Raw genomic sequence first — 10,100 nt, forward strand, 5'->3', positions numbered from 1 at the left:
AAAATAAGTGGCAAAAATTTTATGGACATGTTTGTAGTGCAAAATAATAACTTTCTGATGAACTATATTTGTGGATACTCTTCAACTCATAGATAACAAAGTGTTAAGGAAACACAACAAAGTTTCTTTATATCTATGTTTTAAATTGAAAAAAATATGTAATATATATTTAAATATATATATGTATGTATTTAAAAATATATACATATATATTATAAAAATATATACATATATATAGTTGCTATGCCAATAACTGTAAATATTTACATGGTAAAAATATAGGTTTGTATCATAATTTTTGTGTATTATACTCTTTATGAGTAATCCATTATTTAATAAAGTTTCTCATACTGAACTTGGGAGGTAGCATTGCTCACCACTATACCACCAATGGTACTCTCTCATATTTAACATGTAAAATTATATGTTAAATACTTTATATATGCATCATTTGTTTCCTTAGTTTATATTATCATAAGAGGAATTCCTGAGGCAAAAGCCACTTAGATTTTTGAGGTACATTGTCACACTTTACTTCCAATATATAATACCACTTATAAATACAGAAGTGTTTGGGTCACTCATTGGCATCTTGGGATTATGGGACCTGAAGGAATTCCACCTTGATTCCTTGCTTGAGTTCTGTGTCAACTAGAGAGAGAAAGTAGGCAAGTAAATATGGAGTAAACTACCTGCTTTATTACAGAGGTATTAAAAACATGGCTTTGAACATCCCAATAAGAATATCTTGAGTTGGTCATAGCTATCAGATAGGCAGTGCTAGAAATCCAAATCTACTTCAGCACCTTAGACAGACCCTTTTACTGCAAGATTTCCAATGGTGTGAAATGTGTAGAAAAGCTAGCATATAAGAGGAAAGGGAATAGGATGCATCCAATGTATCATATCCTTGTTCAAAATCCACCCATTAAGGGGGCAGACACCAGAAGTACAAGAGGCTACAACTCTATTATCTGTAAAAACATCACCACACCAAAAACCTATAAAAATGAAAAGACAGAGAACCATAACTCAGATGAGGGAGAAAGGAAAAACCCCAGAAAATCAGCTAAGCAAGGAGGATATTCTTAGCCTCTAGGAAAAAGACTTTAGGTTGTTGATGCTGAAGATGATGCAAGACATTGGAAATAAACTGGAGGCAAGGATGGATAACTTACAAGAAACACAGAGCAAAGAGATACATGATATAAAACTTAAACAAGAAGAGATGCAAGATACAATAACTGAAATAAAAAATTCCCTAGAAGCAACCAACAGCAGAATACAGGAAGCATAGGAAGGAATAAGTGAGGTGGAGGACAGATTAGTGGTAATTATGGGTGCAGAACAGAAAAGCAAAAAAAGATTGAAAACAAATGAAGAGTCTCAGAGAACTCTGGGACAACGTCAAACACACCACCATCCATAGTATAGGGGCATCAGAAGGAGAAGAGAAAGAGAAGGGGACAGAAAAAATATTCGAAGAGATAATACCCGAAAATTTCCCTAGCATGGGAAAGGAACCACCCACTCAAATTTAGGAAGCACAACGAGTACCATATAAAATAAACCCAAGGAAGAATGCCCCAAGACACATGTTAATCAAACTAACCAAAATTAAAGACAAAGAGAAAATCTTGAAAGCAGCTAGGGATAAAGCAGCAAGTAACATACAAGGGAACCCCAATAAGGTTATTGGCAGATTTTTCAGCAGAAACTCTGCAGGCCAGAAGGGAGTGGCATGGTATACTTAACGTGATGAAAGGAAAAAACCTCCAACCAAGATTCCTCTACCCAGCAAGGCTCTCATTCAGATTTGAAGGACAAAGCAAAACCTTCACAGATAAGCAAAAGTTGAGAGAATTCAGCAACACTAAACCAGCTTTGCAACAAATACTAAAGGAACTTCTCTAGGCAGAAAAGAAAAGACAGCAACAGGTAACAAAAATACCACAAATGACAAGGCTCACAGTAAAGGTATATATACAGTAAAGATACGAAATCATCCATGCACAATTATACCACCAAAATGAGAAATCATGAGAAGAGGTGGGTACAAATGCAGGCACTGGAGATGAACTTGCAAATAAGAGAACATCAACTTAAAACAGTCTCATACACATATAGACATATATCAGAACTCCAGAATAACTTCAAACCAAAAATCTACAATTGATACACAAACATAGAAAAATCAACTCAAATATTGGTAGTCATCAAACCACAAGAGGAGAGAACAAGAAAAGAAGGAAAGGAAAAAGAGCAGCAAAAACAAATCCAAAGTAATTAATAAAATGGCAATAAGAACATACATATCAATAATTACCTTAAATGTGAATGGACTAAATGCCCCAAGCAAAAGACATGACTGGCTAAATGGATACAAAAACAAGACCCATATATATGCTGTCTTCAAGAGACCCACTTCACTTCTAGGGACACATACAAATTGAAAGTGAGAGGATGGAAGAAAATATTTCATGCAAACGGGAATCAAAAGAAAGCTGGAGTAGCAATACTCATATCAGACAAAATAGACTTCAAAATGAATATTTTAAGAGACAAAGGAGGTCATTACTTAATGATCAAAGGATCAATCCAAGAAGAAGATATAACAATTTTAAATATCTACACACCCAACATAGGTTCACCACAATATATAAGGCAACTGCTAACAACCTTAAAAGAAGAAATCGAACAATAACACAATCATAGTCAGGGACTTAAGCACCCCACTTACAGCAATGGACAGATCAACCAGACAGAAAATCAATAAGGAAACACAGGCCCTAAATGATACATTAAACCAGAGGGACTTTATAGATAATTTATTGGACATTTCATCCAAAAGCAACAGAATACACATTCTTCCCAAGTGCACATGGAACATTCAATAAGATTCATCACATCCTGGGCTATAAATCCAACCTTGGTAACTTTGAGAAAATTGAAATCATATCAAACATCTTTTCCGACCACAACGCTCTACGACTAGAAATCAACAACAAGAAAAAAACTGCAAAAAACACAAACACGTGGAGACTCGACAACATGCTACTAAACAACCAATGGATCACTGAAGAAATCAAAGAGGAAATTAAAAAATATCTAGAAGCAAATGACAACGAAGATACAACACTCCAAAACCTATGAGATGCAGCAAAAGCCATTCTAAGAGGAAAGTTTATAGCAATACAAGCCCACCTCAGGAAACAAGAAAAAGCTCAAATAAACAAGCTAACTTGACATCTCAAGCACCTCGAGAGAGAAGAACAGACAAGACCTAAAGTTAGTAGAAGGAAAGAAATCCTAAAGATCAGAGCAGAAAGCAATGAAATAGAGACAAAGAAAACCATAGAAAAGATCAATGAAACGAAAAGCTGGTTCGTTGAAAAGATCAACAAAACTGATAAAGCCCTAGCCAGACTTATCAAGCAAAAAAGAGAGAGGACTCAAATCAATAAAATTAGAAATGAAAAAGGAGAAGTAACAGCAGACACCACAGAAATACAAAGGATCATGAGACTCCTATATGCAACTATATGCCAATAAAATGGAAAACCTAGAAGAAATGGACAAATGCTTAGAAAAGTACAATCTTCCAAAACTACACCAAGATGAAAGAGAAAAGATGAATGGACCAATCACAAGAAGTGAAATTGAAACTGTGATGAAAAAACTTCCAACAAACAAAAGTCCAGGACCAGATGGCTTCACAGCCAAATTCTATCAAACATTTAGAGAAGAGCTAACACCTCTCCTTCTGAAACTATTTCAAAAAATTGCAGAGGAGGTGATACTCCCAAACTCATTCTATGAGTCCACCATCACCCTGATACCAAAACCAGACAAAGATTCCAGAAAAAAAGAAAACTACAGGCTAGTTTCACTGATGAACATTGATGCAAAAATCCTCAACAAAATACTAGCAAACCACATCCAACAATACATTAAAAGGATTGTACATCATGATCAAGTGGGATTTATCCCAAGGATGCAAGGGTTCTTCAATATCCGCAAATCCATCAGTGTGATACACCACATTAACAAACTGAAGAATAGGGACTTCCCGTCGTGGCGCAGTGTTTAACGAATCCGACTAGGAACCATGAGGTTGTGGGTTCGGTCCCTGCCCTTGCTCAGTGGGTTAATGATCTGGCGTTGCCGTGAGCTGTGGTGTAGGTTACAGACTCGGCTCGGATCCCGTGTTGCTGTGGCTCTGGCGTAGGCAGGTGGCTACAGCTCCCATTCAACCCCTAGCCTGGGAACCTCCATATGCCGCAGGAGAGGCCCAAAGAAATAGCAAAAAGACAGAAAAAAAAAAAAAAAAAAAACAAAACAAAAAAACCATACCATCCTCTCAATAGACACAGAAAAAGCCTTTGACAAAATCCAACACCCATTTCTGATAGAAACCCTTCATCAAGTTGGCGTAGGAGGAACCTATCTGAACAAATAATAAAAGTCAAAAAAAAAAAAAAAAAACAAAACCCAAAAAATCAAAAAAACACAAATCCACCCATCAAGGGAAAGATAGGGAGGAGTGAATTTAGAAAATTGTACAAATATTTTATTGAAATAAATCCATATCTTGGAAATAAAGGAGAAGAGTACCTGCCTGTCTTTAAAATATAATTGTAAATAGGTTCATCTAAAATTATTTAATTATAGATTGTGTATTTTCTCTAAAGATTATAGGTTTTTAAATAACTAAAATTGTTTAGTGTTGTAAATCTTACTGGTTTCATTATTTAAATTAGTTAAGAACATTTTGCTCTATTCATTGAAAATTTGCAGGAATCCTGTATTTTTTAACTTTTGAGGAATTAGTCTATAATAAAATGCACCTCCACTTGGAGAGAATATGAAGAGTAGGGACTCTATATTTCTTCCTTATATTAACCACATTTCTAATATTTTTTCTAAACCAAATAGGCTTAAATTTAAGTCTGTGGTTATCAAAGCATATGACTATACCACTCAAGCAAGGTGATCAGTTCTCCTTAAAGACAGACAACTTCCACTTTTCCAGTTTTCTTTTTATTTTACTGTTTTTGGCTATGTCCAAGACATGTGAAAGTTTAGCACCAAGGCCACAGCAGAGCAGCCACCCAAGCCGCAACAGTGTCAGTGTCGGATTCTTGACCCTCTATGCCACTAGGCAACTCCTAGAAAGACACTGTTGAATGGCTGCCCTAAACCTATAATTTAAAAGTTACCTCCTAATATTTTTCCAATACGAAGTTCTTAGGTAAGGTATCTAGCACAGGCCATCTAAGATCAAATGACACTATAGATACTCTGGTAATAAAATATCATACCTTAGGGATATTCAAGATTTAGATGGGTAAAAATCTTACAATATATAGGTTTTTACAATATACAGGCTCAGAGGTCTTAGAAAGTAGTTCTAGAATGTTAATTTGTGAAATAAAATTCTCTAGCTCTTGTGCTTTAAATGTATAAAAAGTTGACAGAGTCTTCCTCCCCAGGTTTTCATACTGCCTATGTTTTTATCAGCAGCTTTACTGGACACATAATTGATATACACAAATGCACATGTGTAATGGAGACAGTTCTCTGAGTTTGTAACTATGCCTACATCTGTGAAACCCTAGCCACAAGCAAAGACAAATGAACACATCCATCCCGTTTAATTTTAAGTAGAGTGTAGTTGATCTTTGGATAGAATTTGGATTTTTTTTCCCAAAACTAGATCCTGAATTGACATTTCTAAATTGACTGAATTCCTTCAAGGACTTAAATGATGTGAGTCTAGCTTGGCCAAAAGTTTCTGAAGTGGTAATAAAACATTAAATATATTATGACACTCTCTTTATTCTTTATTCTGGCATACAGATAATTTATTAACGAAACTTCAAACTTTCTAGTAATTATGGCAAAAATATTAATTTTCCAGAAGTGTTTGTTGTTTTGCAAAATCTCTATTTACCTGAAAGTTTTTTTTTTTCTTTTTGCAGATGACATGTATTTAACTTTACAGTTTATTCTCTCATCCACTGTTCTTCATCACTCTTGGCATCTTCAAGAATACACAGCATTATTTTTTCTAGTTTTAGAAAGCACTCTGTTACTATTATTTTTTTTGTGTGTGTAGGTAAACTGGAAAATTCACTTAGGTTTTGTTTTCCTGGAAATTTCTAGGTTTCACTTTAATAATCTATTGATATTTAACTCATAAAATGTAACAGCAAAAGTGTAGTAAGGGCATAAATTTAAGTTATACTGGTTAACTAATCTTTATAAATATATACATCCAAATATCAGCCCCCAGATAAAGATATGGACTATTACCAGCAATCAAGTGAACTCTCTTTTACCCTCTGTCAGTCAAGATTCTACCAAAGGTAGCCACTCTTCTAACTTCTGTTATTGTATATTAATGTGGCTTGGTTTTGAGCTTGATCTGAAAGAATTAATACACTATGCCTTTGTATCCCTCTTTTTTTGTGCAACATTTTTTGGAGTGTTTGTGACATCCAAAACCTCTTGGGATATAGCAATAGCTTGTTCTTTTTTACTGCTGTATATTGACTCCATGTATAAACATGGCAAAGTTTATTTGTATTGCTGGTGATGTACATTCAAGTTGCCAGATCTTGCTTATTTTCAGTAGTCTCAGGGTGAAGGTATTATGCATAATTTTTGTTTCCATAGGCATAGATTTCTGGTGGTAGTATACCAAAGATTTTAATTGATAGCCATGTGGTATATATTATAAAGTGTGTGCACCAGTTACCTTCCTGAGAGTAGTGTGTAAGAATTCCACTTCTCCTTTGGACTCTGTGTAGATGCCTGTGTGTGTCTGCAGTCATATCATTTTCATGTGCTAATTACCATTTGGATATTTCTTCATGTGATGTTCCTGATGAAGATATTTGGCTCATTTTCTTTACATTTTAACTAACATTATTGAAGTATCATTTATAATAAATACATCCATTTTTATTATAAAATTTGAGAAATAGTGAAGAATAGATCCATTCAAGTACTTACCAAACCACAGGTTATATGAAAGGTCTCTTCCATCCCAAAACATTCCCTCATGATGATTTTCAGAGAGTACACTGAACAGATGGATTGTAACTAGACTTACTGTGGTGATGATTTCATCAGGATTCAGAATGTGATGGTGATGATGTGATGATCATTTTGTCATCATTTCAAAAATATTAAGTGACTGTGTTGTACCCTTGAAACTCATATGTGTGTCAATTATAATTCATTATGAAAGAAAGGCAGCTCTACACCAATATTGTAAAATATGTGAGAAAAACATCTAAAAGTTGAAAAAGGAACGAATTAGGTAGGTTCTAGGTAAAGGATTAAAACTGATATATTTGGTTCGTCACAAAGCAGTGATCAATAATTAGTTGCTAAGTATATGAATTGAAGGGAAAATGAATGATTGAATGCCAGTGACGTCAACCTGATTGGTGTAAAAGCTAAGAAACTATAATATTGGTTATCAGCTTTATGGAAAAATAAGGTAGATTTGCATCTTTTGAGTGCCTTTATCAAGAGACACATTTTACTTTCTTAAAAGAAATGTAATTTTTTTGAGTGAGTCCTGAAAGGCTAGTTTAACTTGCTTATTCCTCAGAGTATATATAAAAGGATTCAGCATTGGTGAAATGGAAGAAAGAAGCAATGCCACTCCTTTATTGAGATTTACCTCTTCTTTGGCAGATGGTTTGATGTAGATGAAGATGCAGCTGCCATAGGTGATGGAAACGACAATCATGTGGGAAGAACAGGTAGAAAAGGCTTTTTTGCTTTGTTGGGCAGAAGGGAATTTTAGAATCGTCCTGATGATGTTTATGTAGGAGAGAACCACACCTACAAGAGTGGTGATGAGAGTGAGCACAGCACAGGCTATAACCATCTTCTCAATTAACCAGGTGTCTGAGCATGAGATCTTTAGGAGAGTAGATGCATCACAGGCAAAATGATCAATGAGATTGGAATCACAGAATTCCAGATGAAAACCTAAGCTGAGTGGAGGGAGGATAATCAGAAGTGCTGCCCCCCAACAGCAGACAACCATTGTTTTGCAGAGTTTGTTGCTCATGATTGTCATGTAATGCAGGGGTTTGCAGATGGCCACATAGCGATCATATGCCATGGCTGCCAAGAGAAAGAACTCAGTTATCCCAAAAAGATCTGTAGAAAATAATTGAGTGAGACATGCATTATAGGTAATTGTTCTGTCCCCAGTTGATATACTGTATAGGAATCTTGGAATACAGGCAGTTGTAAATGAGATTTCTAGGAGAGAGAAATTTTGGAGGAGAAAATACATGGGGGTTTTAAGGGGGGATCCAGCAAGGTTAGGGTGATGATGGTCAGATTTCCGGCTACACTCAGTATGTAGGTGAGAAAGAGGAAAAGGAAAAGCAAAAGCTGCAGCTGGGGATCTTCTGTCAGTCCCAGAAGGATGAATGTTGTTATTGCAGTGTGGTTTCTCATTATTGACTCCTGGATTTTGCCAACCCTACATGTCAATGTCAGAGATTTGAATGCAGAATTCAATGACACCATCATCCGTGATGAACACTCTCTTGTATATTCAACTCCTCCAACATCCATCAGTTTTACTTGTGGATCCGAGGAATGCATTTCATATTTTACAGTGAGCAGACCTTCCCCGATCTATTTATACATAATGACAAGTAAAATTATTTTATACCTTTTAGTTGTTGACTTACAGTCTAACTGTTCCTTTAGTAAACTCCTAAATTCAATTCATATTGAATTAAGTATTTTTAGCTCCTACCCTGAGTTTTTGATTTTTATTACATTATGTTAATATTTCATTTTCTATATTGTAGCTAGGTTTTAATACTGCCCAATGTTTTCCTGCAGTTCCTTTTTTTTTTTTTTTGTCTTTTTGCCTCTTCTAGGGCTGCTCCCGTGGCATATGGAGGTTCCCAGGCTAGGGGGCTAATCGGAGCTGTAGCCACTGGCCTACACCAGAGACACAGCAATGTGGGATCTGAGCCAAGTCTGCGACCTACAGCACAGCTCATGGCAACGCCGGATCCTTAACCCACTGACCAAGGCCAGGGATTGAACCTGCAACCTCATGGTTCCTAGTCAGATTTGTTAACCACTGAGCCACGATGGGAACTCCATTTTCCTTCAATTCTTAAGTAATGTTTTAAAAAAATATTAAGTTCTGTTTTATTCCTTTGCTTTAAACTTTGGGCATTAAAATACTAAAATAAAGTTTTAGAGCAGGACCCAAAGAAGACATTTCAGCTCTCTTCAATTCAATTTTTTGTTTTACTTTCTGATGAGTGGGAGTGGTCATTCATTTTAAGGGCAAAATATGTTTTGACTCAAAAACATCCAATTTGTAGTTTTGTGGTTCTAGTCAAAGCTTCAGTTCCTATATTTTGTGTTACTTCTATAAAGATAACACTGCATTTTTTTATTATATAACATTTATTTCTCATTTCATCTATTAATATAGTTTTTAGTACTGCCAAATGCTTTACTCAATTCATAAGCAAAATTTAAAAAATATTAACTGTAGTTTAATTTCTTTGCTGTAAACTTTGGGAATTATTAACATCATAAAGTTTCATACCAAGACCCAAACTAGGCATTTCAGTTCTCTCTTAAATGAATATATATATTTTTTGCTTTCTAACGTTTGATCATTCATTATTTAAGAGTAAAAGACTACAAAACATGTATATAGTTTTGAGGTTCTAGTGGAGGCTTCACTTCTTATATCTTATGTGACTTCTTGGATAACACTCTGCAAGACAGCCTGGTTACTTTATTGCACTTTCATCACCTTGTGAGGTTATGCTGAGTGTAATTAATTGAGTTCTATAGGATATAAATCTATACTTTGATGCCTCATTTTACCACTCAGATTGAAACATATTTACATACCATGTTATGGAGAAAAAGTCCAGACAAAATTTGCTGAATATCCTTTCCTTGAAAGTTTGTTGCCTCCATTCTATTTCTTTCAAGTCAACATTTTTGCCTTTATTTTTACATTTTGCATTTATTTCTCAATTGCTTACTCTCTGGGTTTAACCTCAGCATTATCAAGAAGTACT

The 10,100-nt window shown here is 35.1% G+C and overlaps 1 pseudogene; it reads right to left on the reverse strand.

Annotated features, from left to right (window-relative positions):
• Positions 1-7,552: 7,552 nt before the first annotated feature.
• Positions 7,553-8,490, reverse strand: LOC125131690 (olfactory receptor 6C68-like; annotated as a pseudogene).
• Between the last annotated feature and the right edge of the window lie 1,610 nt (positions 8,491-10,100).

Source organism: Phacochoerus africanus, chromosome 7, assembly GCF_016906955.1.
Source record: "Phacochoerus africanus isolate WHEZ1 chromosome 7, ROS_Pafr_v1, whole genome shotgun sequence".
Classification (NCBI taxonomy): Eukaryota; Metazoa; Chordata; class Mammalia; order Artiodactyla; family Suidae; genus Phacochoerus; species Phacochoerus africanus.